The 15,575-nt window shown below is 36.4% G+C and overlaps 1 protein-coding gene across 2 annotated transcripts in view; it reads right to left on the reverse strand.

Annotated features, from left to right (window-relative positions):
- The window catches only part of LRRC4C (leucine rich repeat containing 4C), a 300,531-nt gene that overhangs the window by 203,509 nt on the left and 81,447 nt on the right, over positions 1-15,575 (reverse strand). The window lies entirely within an intron of this gene.

Raw genomic sequence — 15,575 nt, forward strand, 5'->3', positions numbered from 1 at the left:
TTGTTAGCAGGTTCTTCAGTCAGAAATACTCACACACAAGAACCAAATTACCACAACTGTTTTATGCACAATCTGAAAAACCTATGGTTATTTTGTACCAGACTCCCAGTGCACATCACATCCTTCTCTGACAAATCAGGTTCATAATAAATAATTTTTTATTACTCTCAGGAGTCTTACCAAATGGGGTATGATGTTTGAATCAAAGTGGGGTGCTGAATAAGTGCCAGGTAAGGCAGCAAAAGAGCTACTTTGAGCTACTTTATCATTTCAGCATTTCAGCCTTCTATTATGATTGCATTGGCACCCTTCCTAACGTATAAGTGAATTTAATTTGCAGCAATGCTTTAAGGAAGGTGTGCTGTATGAACCTTGAATTTTAATGGAAAACATTCTGGATAATTTTCAACACAGTATATGGAATTTAGTGAAGTTCATACACTTGGCTGCCTCTAAATCTGAAAATGCAACAGATCTGCATGAAGAGTTGAGCAATTCAGAAAATGAATGACCCTCCTGTGGACATGAGAAAGTCCTAGCGAGTTAGTGACTTCAGGTATAAAAGCTGTTTGAATCTGCAACAGATCTGCACCTTTTCTTTTCAAAATCACCTAATGCCCATGCTTCAGAGAAGAAATACAGAATAAATACAAGATTCTTCCACATTCTCTTACTTTTTTCACTGTATTCCAATTTACTAATCATTGGAATACCAAGTCATGTGGCCAATGGCTTAACTCTCATTTGTCTCTGTGAGTCTGTCTATAGGACCTGTTTTACTTTTGGCCTTTCTCAGGTTGATTAGAAGGGTCTGGAGGGTTAAGAGAAAATCAGCACTTCCAAAATTGCAATACACTTGCATGGTTGTAATCACTCTCATTTCACAATCTCCATACTTTTCTTTCTCTCCGTCTGCTCCCATCACATTTTTCTTCACCTTGCCTACCAGACTCTCTTGCTCCTCCCTTAAATGCTGTCACTGATGTTACAAGATACATGATAGGCCTGTGAGGCAGAAAATACCATCACTTAAAATGTGTAGAGGACCAGTCTTTCTATTCTGACATCCTAGTTCACCTCACCCTAAAGACACTAAAAGCTATTAACAAGGCAATAACAATAATAACAATTTGCAGCATACTATAGTTATGTAAACCTAAATCTAGTAGGCTTCTGTAATTGATTTCACTGTGTCCCAAAGCAGACGAACTTTCCTATTGTTTCAGTATCACATTGCCCTGTCAACAGTCCAGCCTACAGCAGATCTTTTGCAATGCATATGCCTTTCAAGCTCCCACACCTGCCGTTTTGCAAAATGTAGTTGTCTCCACAGTTTTCATTGGGCTGTAACATTTAGGAAATCCATCTTAACAGCAGGCCATGTGAAAGTATCACTGGGATCTCAGACTACAGTCATAACTCCAGGGATGGATCATCATTGGAGTAACTTGTTGCTTCGCTCTTAGCTACCAAGGCAAAGCTTTTCACTAGCAGCCCATCCAAACAGAACTACTTGCATAGCAGGGGTACATCCCTTCTGTAATTAATTTTCTCCTAAACAAAACTCACTCCTGAAAGACAAATCAGCTTGCATAGCAGATAATGGCTATGATGCTTAAGCTGCCTTATGGCCTGTTAAGATCCAGCCTGATGGATCAGCCTTATCATTTCACAGACGCATCTTTAAATATTTCAGCAGCAAAGAAAAAAGAAAAAAAGTGATTTTTTTTCTTCTTCATGGAAGAACCAGCATTTTAAGAAAAAGAGCCACCAAGTAAAGGATGGTGCTGAAATATGTTTATATGTCTGTTTTTAAAGGAAAGGAAATTATAGGTTATCAGCTTGGATATGCCACGCTTCATCTGATCATTGCTAGATGTGAGCGATGAAAGCAGAGTTAATGTTCCATAGTGAAAGCAGAAGTGACAGTAATGCCCAGGAATGGACTTCAGCACAAAGAACTCACTGGAAAAGCTCAAATGTCAAGTGCAACAGAAGTTTACATTACTTCAGGTTTTTTACTTTTGCCCCATGTTTCCTCTTTTTTCATTCATCCATACATACACAGTAATACAATTTACAATCTGGTTTTAGCCTAGCACTTCATTTTCAGTGATAATCTCTGCAGTGAATCAGTAGGATTCACAATGTGTGTGAAAAATCCTTGAAGTTGGAGAAAATAATTGCTATTCTGTCACCTTCATGGGCAATGTGTGCCTCGAGGATGGATAGATAATAGCACAGGCAAAATTCAATTGGACCTGACATTTGTTAATGTTACTTTCCTGAACTAGGGAGGGGGTAAGTTCCAAAATAATTTTTTATCCTTTGTCTACTCCCTACTGGAAGGGAATTGGTATTTAAAGCTTCACTGGATCCCTGCAACAGAGATCTTACTCAGTTTCCCCCAAATGTTTCACAAGCATTACTCAGCCCCTTCCACCAACCCTCATGCCTTGTGTTTCTTTACCAGATGCATCAACATATTTTCAAAAACTGGAAATTCTAAAGAACTTGGTGGATCATAACACAGAAAATGTAACAGGAAGCGAACATGTTTGCAGAATAAAACTGCAACAACAACAAAACACACACACACAACAATAACAACAACAAACAAACAAACAAAAACAAAACTCCACCACAGGATTCTCTATAAGCTGAATTATATCTGTGTACCATGCACAACAGTGTTACTTTAGCTACCTTGGGGTGCTTGCAGACTATACGGTAGTGATAATTTAATCCTCTGTTTATAAATGCCTCTGACCTATTAGAAACCATGGGCCTGTTTTTCAGAGATCCTGAGCCTGTCTCTTCCACTTTACCTGGAGATGTGTGTGCTTTGTCAGCTCTCCTGGAAATCAAAACCCAGTAACTTTACATGATTTTAATGGCCAAATTCTCAACCTTCAATGGAGCTACATTGATTTATATCAGTTGAGACTCTGCCTCTCATGCTGTGTTTCTTAGCACCACAATTTCTCTGCTTAAAATAAATATATAAAATAAAATAAAAATTAGACAATAAGAAAAAAAATATATTATTCCCAAGCTATTTCTTTGCCCAAAACTTTATAAATGTGGTGAGAAACAAAGCAAAAAGAGTATTACTATTTTGTACAGTATCTTCTGGCAAGGAGTTCTTTGCAAAACTCAAACTGTATATGTGCAGCATGTGTAAATCATTCTTTCCTTTTATAGACAAGAACCAAAGTAAAAGGACTGCTTTCTGACAGATTTCAGGACCAATGACTATGAAGTGACTGTTAAATCACGTATTTATATTGGAATACAACGCATAAAATCACTTGTCCGGAAAGTTGGCTATACTTATCACTGGGAAATAAATAAAAATAATATACTGTGGAAAAAAATCACAATGTTTGATAAATAAGTTATTGGAGGAACAAGTTGCTAAATCTTCTACCTATTGGAGGCTCTCTGTGATATGTGGCACAAGTGGCATCTTACTGACCTCAGTTGGGTATGCGCACTTATATAAAGGCCATCTAAGCAGTTGAACTATTGTTACTAGGGTGAAAAATCAGAGGTAGTTCCTTCACTTGCTCCCAAATGTAAGGAGTGGATGGGACCAGAAGCACCTCCCTTTCCAAGGAAAGGAAATGGAAAGAGCATTACTTTTGCCTAAAGCTTGGCCATTAGCTTGGGTATAATTAACTGACTGATGCACCGCACAGCCTCGTACTCTGGAAGAAACTGTTTGGTGGGCACACAGAGGGGCTTCTAGGCAATATTAATTCCCTAGATGTATGTTTGTGAAGACAGAGTAGGTGCTGTTGGCGCTGACACTTGGGTCACATGGGACCCAGTCTGCCGTAGTCTGCAGGGGAATGGGAGTGGGAGCCTCTGCCTTGTTCCACTCCAATCCTTGCCACTCAGACTCTGATGCGTACAGCACATGTCCTGTCAAGATCAGGAGGTCTGACCACTGTTGTAAAATAAACTGCTGGAAAAATCAATGCTGGTATTTGCTGCTTTCATTCACAGGACTGAAACTCCTTTTCATCCTCTCCTGAAACTAGTGCTGCTGCCTTCTTCATACTCCTTTGGCAGGCTGCCACTGCTAACTCCTTCTTACCTCCTGGCTTCCAAGTGCAGCCAACCTGACTGGGCACAAGCTGACTGTATGACATTCAAAGTCTTTATGCTGAACTCCTCAGTTCCTTCATTGAGGCATGTAGACTGACAGTGAATAGAATCAACTAAAGCAATCATACAGTGTCACATAATTCATTACTCAAGTCCATGATACTTAAATATCAGATTTTTCAATGTCATAGTTCATGTAAATCTTTATAGTAAGGCTCGACTATACTTAGCTTTTTTTTTTTTTTTTTTTTTTTTGAGTTGCTTAGATTATTGGTACTTCCTAGCTTTATGTTTTTGGCCTATGAATATTTGAGAATAATATAGCATGATGTGGAAACAATGAAGATTGTCCTTTGAATATCTACAGAGGTTCTTCAGTACCCAATAATAAGGTGATATGATTGAATGACTGCAAGAGACTATTAGGGCATGCAATTTTGATGGAATGTACTTTGATCTCAAAATGATAGTTTGGGAAATTCCCCCACAGTTTCACAAGACACACTATTTTGTACAGATGTGATCACATACAAAAGCCATTCCTCCACTTTTAAGAATTTCCTAACTCTTCAAAAGCAAGGCTTTGTATTCCAGAAATACAGAGTTTCAGTTGTGGAGGTTGGAATTCTTAGTCTCTCTTAGTTCAGATTTATTGTACTGACTTCTGGAAATAAGACCGATGTAGACACAGACTCCTGTCAAAGCTGTGCCAGAAAAAGCTGTTTCTCTTGCACTACAGAATAAGAGTGTGCTTGCATAGTGGCTTAAGGTTAGTTTTCACTGGCTGGACATTCACTTACTCCACTAGGTCAATTCTCCACTGGCACACAGGAGATGCGTGTGGCAAAGAAACATGGAGCTGCCTTGTACACAGAATGTTTTTAGTCTGCGTGCCTATGTTTCACTGAAGAAAAAACATAGAGTTTTGTTCTTTCCCTCGCTTTATACTCCTGATCAGCAGAGTAAGTATCACTATTTCCAGTCTCTAGAACTCTTTCCCCTTAACTATAAAGGAAGGTAATGCAAAATTAGAAGAATTCCGTGCCTGACTAACCAACTCTTTGAATTCCTCATCTTTTCTTTGCTAGACCTATTTCTTTCATTGATCCAGGTCTTCCTGGATGAGAGCCCTCAACTTTCAGAGATACCTGACTCACCTTTCTGACAGACACACTCTGTATATCCAGCTGCTCTAGAAATGGCTGCTGGTTGTTACAGATTTCAGTTTACAGTGACCACTCTTCCCACTAGCTTCTAAAATTATCTTCTAACAGCACAACTAACCAGTAGCTAGACATCAAAATCCTTTTACTTTTTCACTGTGCAGGTCCTATACCTGTTATCATCCACCACCAATATCCCAACATCACTTATTCAGCACTGAGCTTTTAGCCACGTCCAGACTCTCTTCATTTTCCTATTTACTCTGAGTTCACTCCCCTACAGTGCACGTTTATATTCAGAAGCATTTAAATTGGCTGAATCCACAATCCACTCAGTTAATTTCTGTTGGGTACCACCTATCTAATTTACCTTGCACAGCCATAAAATGAAATGACTGTTTTAACTACTTAAATAAAAAACAAAGAAGAAAAATCCACAAGCAATGAAGTATATTTTTAGTTCAGTTACTTCACTCTTCTATAAACAGAAAGTTTATTTTTTTTTTCTTAAGCAATATGGAGTTATAAAACTACTTGTCAAAGGGTTTAACAATTGTGTTTCCATGTTAAAGGCTTTAGAACTAAATTCATCCCAGAAATGACTTAACCCTTTTTGGTCTGCAAAGATATCAGTTTTAATAACTTGAGTCTACAGTCTTGGGAAGATATCTATTCTAAGCACGGATATACATATAGCCATGTGAGTCTTACCAGTTGGTCTTTAGTGCTGTTTCTGTTGATGATTCATTTATTCTGTAGGTAGAAATAAGTATAGCTAATGAGATCACAGAAACCTTCTGACAGCTTTGATGTGAATACAATCCCTATATTAAGAGCAGTGTGTGGAGGAGTAAGGAGGGGGGATGTTCTCACTTGTTATTTGAAAAAAAGTTTGGTGGATCTCAGCACAGTGCATAGCACACTGATGTTCAAAAAAATCACTGTCAACAGTCAATTTAAAACTGGCACCATTCTTGGCAATACTAGTAAAAAATAATGATTAAATGGGCACAGTAAGATTAGAACAGGCCTGCAATGCATTTGCTGAAGGAAAAGTGTCCTGGGAAACTTACTGTCAATCCCATCTGTGTAATGAAACCGTGGTCAATCCAACATTTTCAATTACAAGTAATTTTAGTTTTAAAAATGTATGGTGTAAATTTTCATATGTCTTAAATCTGTAATGCCCTATTGACTTCAAGAAAACTATGCTAGTTCTTATAAGCTGAAACCTCATCTCTAATTTTTCAATACTTCTCATGACATTTCTTAAAAAAATAATTGTACTTAACTACCACCTTAACTTTTTATTTGTTCCTCTATAGCTATGCTAATTATTTAGTCTCTTTAATTCTGAGCAGTCAATAGTAAGGATTCAAATGAGCAAACCAGGATGGAAATGGGTACTGCATTTTGCTTTGGTGACCTGCAGTGGTATATATTTCACCCAAACTTAGCAATGTATAAGTCAGACAGCTAGTCTAAACTACAAACCTAGTAAGCTTTAATGTTTATTTGACAAGAACAGGTACCTTTCCAGAAAGCTATTCAGTCCATCAAAGCCACTTTCTCTCTCCTAACCACAAAGAGAGCTCAGGCGGTAGAGCTATCATGGGGTGGGTACTGCTGAGCAATACCCACTTCTGTGGAAGGAGCTGTGAAGCTAACATCAGAAGGTTGCTCAGGAGCCCAGTTGCACTTTGAGGCTGACCATATCACCTAACGGAACTGAGAACCCCTAAAAAGCTGTTATCATCCTCCACCTATGAACTACTTTGTTAATATCAGTTTTCTGAGGCAGTATACATCTTGTAGCTCTCAGTCCCATGAGGATTTTGGCACCAAAAACTTGTGATCCCTGCTATAGAGTGAGTTTTTCAAAGCATTCCATTTTATGCAACCACTATCTACCACCAGAAAATTATAAAGCAGCATTACTGTGCTGTGAGGCATGTGATGGAAGTCCCTCCTTATATCCGAAGGCAAAGGGAAGATAAAAGTATATATATTAAAAAATAATAATAATAATAATAATAAAGTATGATTCAGTTCTATTCTCAACAATCTTCAAAATATTACAAAAAAAAGTAGCAATAAAGCAAAAAATTTCATGCAATGCAAACCTTTTATAGGGAAAGGGGAGAAATGACTTTTTCTTGTGTTCAGAACCTAGGAGCTTTTGAAATCATCTTTTGTTTTTTTCTATATGTACACAGAAACAACAAGTCAAAAATACTTTACATCAGCAGACTGAAGCTCAGAGGAAGAAAACTTCTAAGCTCTCTCTGAAATGACGAAAATGGGAATAGGACTGAAGACACCTTGAGCAAATAAAACAGACAGACTGAGCAGCTCCAGACAAGATGCTACTAACACTCATCTCCCTCTTCCTTACATTTGGATCCACTTTGACAGCATGATATCTAAAAGCCATTACCACAGTCTGCACCATGACAAAACTTGCACAGTTTTTTTTTTTTCCCCTCTATGCTTTGGCCTTTCCTGTAGAGCAATCCAAATCTGCATTATTGTAATAATTTCACTGTCAGTGAATTGCATAAAAATGTCAATGAAAATTGACATTTGTCAATGAAAATTGACTAAGTTTGGCCTTGGTTGAAGATCTGACCTGCATTTATGAAACAAAGGGAAAAAAAAAAAAAAGTTGTATGGAAATGTAATGGTCTTAAATCTTGCATTCATGTGACCTGTAAAGATGTTAACAGCATTTAGGAAGTACGGGTTGTTCATTAAGTAAAAATCTATGGGTTACATAAAGTGAATCCTTAATTTACACACACACATATTTTTTACCTTTTTTTTTTTCCTACAATTTTCACATTTACATTTCTAATGTATGGGAGTATGCAAATGCAAAAGCTGGCAGAAACTGTTCCTTTCTTCTTCCTGATCATAGCTCCTTGTTTCCTTGTTACTATGACAGGTGCATGCACCGCCCCAAATGCACTCAATTTCACTCTGAGTGCTTCTTTCCTTGTATCAATGGGGGCTAGAGAATTGAAGGCATTCTAATTCAGTAAGAAGGCAGTTCCTCAAAGCACTAAAATGATTATAAAGAAAGAATACTGACTTCCCTCCTTCTGAAGAACTACAGGAAGATGCTTGTTTGTCTAATCTGCTGGATTAAGTCCTGCAGTGAATCTCTACTGCAAGGAAGTATGTTGCTAATTCACCAAACTCTTTTTCAACAATGAACTAAGGCGCCTGTGTTAAGCTCTTACTCTGCATTTTTCCTGGTTTGCCCAGTTTAGCTCAAGGTGACCATGCTTTAGCCACTCTCAAAACTTCAAAGAACCCAGTGAAACAAGATGTGGGTAGTCGGATAATCACCTCCCTGCCCTGTCCCAGTTTCAAGCATTTCATGGATCAACGAGGCTAACCAACAGGATAGGATGAGCGACAGGATGCTATCAAGGTAGTCCTTGGCATCAGCAGGCCTGGTTTCAAGTTAGACACAACTTGAAGTTAGCATCTTATGAAACTCAACAATTCCAAAACCATTCTTCCTCTCCTCCTCTTCCCTTAAGACTATAGATCCAACAAAATATACTATTATATTCATTCTCTTTTCAGAACACTTCTTTAGCTTCTCTCTAGTTACTGGTTATCTACCCAGGAAGTCTTATTCAATTTTATAACAACAGGTTACACAAAATAAAAACCTTTTTGTTCCTGATTCTTGACAGGGTGAGATGCAATAGCCAGGCTTGGGAAACTGCACTGGTGGAGTGCACAGGGATTATCCTGGGCGTTTTTGGCAAGGTGGTAGATGGACTTAGTGCATCTCTCTAATGCAGGCCTCATTTCATGTAACATAAATGCGCACTCAGATCTTTATACATAAACATTGCAAGGTTTGTAGCAGAAGCTGTGAAACTGAAGTGCTCCATTCACATGAGGAAGGGCAGTTTTATTGGAAACGTTTTTCCTAGCTGCCCTCCAGCTCTGCTAATAAGTGTCTTCCCCTAAAAACAACAACATACAAACCTACCAATTCTTTGAGCTCTCTGTGAATCCAACAAATACACGTTTTAATGATACATATCCTTTAGCATAACATCATATTTTCAATAGCAACATAGTATTTACTCCAAGCCTAACAACTGCTCTTCTCCTGACTAACTGAAAGACAGACTTAACTGTTAGAAAGTAGCAAGCTGTAGGTAGGGCTTCCGCAAATTAATGTTTCCTAGTATAATACACTGTATTCTAAAGAGCAGAAGAACTCACAAAAACAAAACAAACAAACAAAACACATTTCATTCATACATAAACAGGGAAATATTAACAAGTCAGAGACATTTCTTTAAAATAAGCATTTATACTCAAGTAACCAGCCGATAACAAAAGGAAGTTTTCCTTCATGGACAATAGGAGTTTCACAACCATCAGTCTCTGCTTGACCTGGGGAAATGCATGCCCATCAAGAGTTGGACTGTGTCCTCACACTTTCTTCACAAATCATATACATCTGGTGTGAAGGACAGGTGACAACAAGAACAAGGAGATGGATTCTATATTATTAAAAGTGAGTGAATACAGTGCTGCATTTCACAAAAAAACACAGTTAAATGACTTTCCCCCATTCTTCTCTCATTATTTTGCTTTTTGATTGTTCAGTTGTATCGAGTTTGCATTTTAATAGAACTATAAGCTTGTGTAATCACTGGACTAATCTTATGAGTGATTTTCCTTGTCATATTGGCAGTATTCCAGAAAAAGCATTACAATAAACATTATGGGTTTAGTTTATCTATTTTTTTTTCTTGCAAACTTATACACAAAGCTAGACTTCTTATAACCCAAAGCTATAAGGTTCCAAACATCTGAGAATTTCCTGCTAATACAATTGCTGTAGAATCATAGACTCATCTAACACTATCAACTATTGCTCATATAAAACAATTGCTAATACTCCTAACTATAGTGAGTAGAAGTAACTTTCATTTACCAAGGAACGGGAGAAATCAGATGAACAGTAATACTAAAGTATAATAGAGCATGGTATTTTGATACTAGAAGAAGATAAAGATGATACTCTTACGGTTTCACAAATAATCTGATGACATTGCTAAGACATAAAAAGCATAGTGGATTAAAATCTTACCTCTGGAAAAAGAACAAATAGATTAGTGAATAATAGAAATATTTCCATAAAGTTAGAAATCAATAATTTTACAGACATACAGAACTCACTGAATTTAAATCAGTAATTTCACAGAATCATGGAATGGTTAGAGAGAGAAAGAGAGAGATATGAGATTAAAAAGAATAATAATGATGAGATTAAAAAGAATAGAATCATAGATGTCCCTGCCATGGGCAGGGATATCTCCCACAAGAACCGGTTGTCCAAAGCGCCATCCAACCTAGCTTTGAACACCTCCTGGGATGGGGCATCCACAGCTTCTCTGGGCAACATGTTGCAGTGCCTCACCACACCGAGTACAGAATTTCTTCCTTATACCTAATCTTAATCTCTTTCAGTTTAAAACCATTACCCCTTTTCCTGTCACTACATACTCACGAAAAAGTCCCTCCCCAGCTTTCCTGTAGTCTCCCTTTAGGTATTGGAAGGCTCTATAAAGTCTCCTTGGAGCATTCTCTTCTCCAGGCTGAACAACCCCAACTCCCCTGGCCTGTCTTAATAGGAGAGGTGATCCAGCCCTCTGATCATCCTCCTGACCCTCCTCCGGACTTGTTCCAACAGGTAATTTGTTATTTTGTTATCAATATTCCATTTATTGATGTTATCTGTCTACTAAAAAGCTGTAATTTTCATGTGCGCTGATTATGCCAATGGCAGATTAAAAGCAGTTTTATAAAAAATGTTGAAAATTAATTCACTGTCCATCTTTTTTCTTATCTTAAGATGTTCTTTATGTGTACCAAGACTCAGCAAATGGTAAGCAAGTCTAAATATGCACTCAGAATCAACTGGGTAGATTTGTTCCAAGTGTCCATACAATGTTTTCTACATTGTCACATTGCATCTTGTATTATTACTGCAATATCTTGGAGCGAAATTGTAATGCACTGCCATAGCTCTCAGCTTTGAAGATTCCATAGAGGTCATAGCTAACCCAAAACTGTGTGAGGCAGCGAGGTAATTCCTGCTCAGCACATTTCAGTAATATCACTTGATGGATCTCACTAAAATTAATCATAAAGCCTTGTTTGAATGGATTGGTGAGTTACACTGGAATATCAACAAACTGTATAGATAGATTCAGTTTTGAAAGGGAAGTATCAATAAGATTATCTATCATGGCACCATCAACTTCCCCAAACTAAGGCAGTCTGCACAGTTTCTACTAAAAGCATAAAAATCTTCATCAGAAACAATGAAAAATAATACTGACGCTAATTCTGATGATGACCAAGGTAGTAAGTTGTTCCCATGGTGCAGAATGTCCACGAGAGATGCATGTAAAAGGTGCTAGCCTTTTACAAATACACGCGAACTGGATGGTAAATGCTGAGAAACAAGAACAGAGCAATATGGCAGACAAAGAAGAAGAGGCTATTGAGCCAGAGTATTGATCTCAGTACACCAGTGGTTTTCACACATGAAGAAAAATATTACAGGCACCATGGAAGGAATAGGTATAAGGAGATGATTTAAAGAATTCAGCTCTGCACACATTTGTGAAGAACTCATTGCCATCATAGAGGTTGGTCTGGGAGAAAAAATTCTCAAGAAGCAACTTCATGCTAACAGAAAGGGTATATTTTCAAAAGTAGTGAATTATAATTGGTAAGGTAGGGGTAAATATTTTCAAGCAGAAGAAAAGCTGATGCTTAACAGACAGATAGAATGGAGTAGCAATGTTCCAAATAAAGGTGAGTACGAAAATTCAAATTTGCCAGCATTATCATCACACGCATTCTTCAATTTTATTTATTTATTTATTTATTTATTACTATTTTCTGGAACTCTCTGCATACCACAAACACAAACCAGAATATTCTCATATTTCTCTATATAAATGCATGGGCTAAATATCAATTAATACATAAATTTCTAAAATCAATTACAATAGACATGTAAACAAAGTAATAGGTCACTAAGTATTAGATTGGCAAAAATAGTCACTGAAAATCTGTATTTCTCCATGTGCAGAATAGTTGATGGTTGTGCTAACTTCTGCTGTACTTCTTCTGCCTACATGTCTTAACACTTATCTGGTTGCATCAACAACATGACTTTATTTCCATTCCTACCTTCTGAACATATTCCTAAAAGCTAAGCGTATGCCAGTTCTACTTAGAGATAACATGTGCATAAAAATAACTTCTGCCATATGAATATCCATCATTCAGAACCTAGAGTGATCAACACTACCTTTAAAAAATATGGAGAGAAGTAAAGGGAAAAAAATGAATGACATTTCAAAATTCTTTATATGAAATTAAAAGGATAATTTAAAAGGAAAAAAGCAAGCTTCTGGCTATTGGATAGTTCAAGTAACCATTTAACACAGAACATTCTTAAACATACAATCATTTAAGATACATATTTCCAAAAATATATTTTATCTATAGTGCTATACATATATGAAAATATAGGAACTGAACTCCTGCAATTCTTCGTGCCCTAGCTTCTACTAACTTTGAATTTGCAAGAAATTAAGTGTTGGGGATCAGGTCAATAGCTCAAAGTCATAAGCAATACGAATTCAGCATCATAACCTCCTTAAACCAAAATATCGTCCCAGAAGAAGCAATCACTGGCTGAACCTAAGAAAAAGTTCTTTTTCTACTTCACTCACAAGTCCTCATATTCCTTGATCCAAACTGAATCCTGTTTTACAGTTAAAAAAATACACAAGCCTACTGAGGTTTTACTGACCCAATAGGCTCTAAAAATACCCCTGATGATTTCTCGGCATTTGGTCTCACTTGTGACCTTTATTTTCTAGGAAGGATTATTATTACCTCCCTGCACCGTACATTTCCCTACAGGATATCACCAACCTTATGTCAGTCTTGCTCAGGGGGTTCTCATATACAGCTTGAACAATTCTTCACATACTTCTAGTTTTCACTGAAAATTATGCATCAATTATTTTTATAGTTATTCCTAGTTTATTTCAGTTACATGTAGAGTTCTAACATGCAGTTAAGCACACTAACATATAAAATACAGAGACTTGCTGGTATCAATAATTTAAGAGTGCTTAATTTTTATTAAATCACACATATTCAGGCAAATCTGTGAATCGAGGCAGTAAAAGATAATATTTTTTAAAGACCTTTCCAGCCTTGCAACTAATTATTTTGCTATATAGCATTTTGTGTGATGTTCCTATGATAATACACTTGACAGTGAACCTTTGATTCTCAATCCTCCCCTGCACTTAGCTCATTAATTCATCTACAGAGTCTATATTTCTGTCTCATAAGCCACTGCAGAGCCTCATTTTGTTTACTTTATTTCAGTAACCCTCACCCTCTGTTCCATCATGTGGGAAATACTCGTTTATGAACGTCTAAGTTTTGATATCATATAATTTTGGAGAGTTGGAAAAATGAAGCTGGGGGGAAGGCAGGTAAGAACTTAAAAAGATAAAAAGAAAAAAACAGAAAGAAAAAAAGTTATCAATTTCAAGTGATATATCAAGGATCTAAAATGCTAAAACATCTATATGTAGACAAATATGAGAAACAATGTTCATAAGCTGACTTTACTTGCACACAGCAAAGTGTGCAAGTAAAAACAGTAAGCTGACCCCCAAGTAGAAAGTAGCTCAAAAGATAATAGTATGGATACTTAGATCATGTCATATATGCCATTTGTGCTTCCTCAAGCAATGTAAAAACTATACATTTCATGCAGAATTTTAAAGAATGCTTAATTCCTACAATTCTTACCATTAATTCCTACAGAGCTATTCACTTCTGCAGTACAAGAAAATAATTCCAAAAAGTGTTTAAAAATATTTTTGGAAGCTTCAGACAATGATACTGTCTGTACCCAGACACACAATTTGAGAAGTTTTATGTACTAGCCAAAAATAAAAATAAAAAAATCCTGATATGACCTCTCAGTAATAATATCATGCAATACATTCCCGAATCACACCTTAAGCCAAAAGACATATAAGTAAATGAGCAGAATTTCTCCCAGCAGGTTGTACACAGATTGGGAACAGGGATTCCTGACACAAGTGATGCTAATAGAATAAATATCTACACTATAGAGTCACTCAAGACTCTTTTATTCTATATCATATTTTTATTCTAATAATTAATTAATTCTAACTATTCTAATTCTCCTTTTCAGAGAAAGAAGGACCAAATATCAAACCAGACAATTCTTTATCCATCACATTTTCATACTTATCAGATTTAGAAATTCATTTAGAATTTCTATAATTCTTTCAATTTCATGTATTCAACAAGTTAATACTAACCAACGTGAATTTATTCAATTTTAGCTCATCACCATCTCTGAAAGTCTCTGATAGTATTGTATCAACACACCAAAAACTTTGTTAAAATGTCTCTAGCAGTCTCCAAAATACAACATTCACCATCGTCCATTAATTTCTAGTATTGTTAGTAGAGAACATTAATATTTTACTGTAAGGCTTATTAAAAAAACTGTTCTTCAGTAAAATGATTTCCTATATATTTTAAAAGCAACAAAAAGAAAAAAAATCTTTAGAAGAAAGCAATGATTTTCTTTGAAAACTGTTTTCCTTTGGCAGGGGGTGGGGGTAACTGAAAAAAAAAAAAAGTTTTTATAGTATCAATATTTCTATTTTTGCCTGGTTTTTACCTGGAAAGCTTTTGTGGAAACCTCTATGGTCATGGAACTCACAACCCATTTTCTTTTCCTCACATTATAGCAAACTAACAATGTAGGTAAAAGCTCAGAGACTTCCTCTAATACAAGGAAAAACATCATTAGGACTGATTCTTCACTACCACAAGGTTTCAAAATCCATTTAATTATTTGAAAGCAATGTAAAATGCCTATTCCAATGCTGGTATCAATCACAATACAATTTTCACAATTAGGACTTGTACAGAGCTGCAAAGAAGTGAAACATCAGACCCACAGTACTGAAAGATCTTCTATATCCTAAATTTCTCCCATGACTCAGTATCCCCCTGTACAAATACAAAATACAACATTGTACTCACATCAGTATACTTGCTGCCCCCCCATCTCCTGAACTGCATACAGATTTTTCTGAATATTATTCAATAATACTTATGTTTTCTAGATGTTTTATTAAATAATTCTTCACTAAATAGATTATAAAATCT

Source organism: Cygnus olor, chromosome 5, assembly GCF_009769625.2.
Source record: "Cygnus olor isolate bCygOlo1 chromosome 5, bCygOlo1.pri.v2, whole genome shotgun sequence".
NCBI classification, from domain to species: Eukaryota; Metazoa; Chordata; class Aves; order Anseriformes; family Anatidae; genus Cygnus; species Cygnus olor.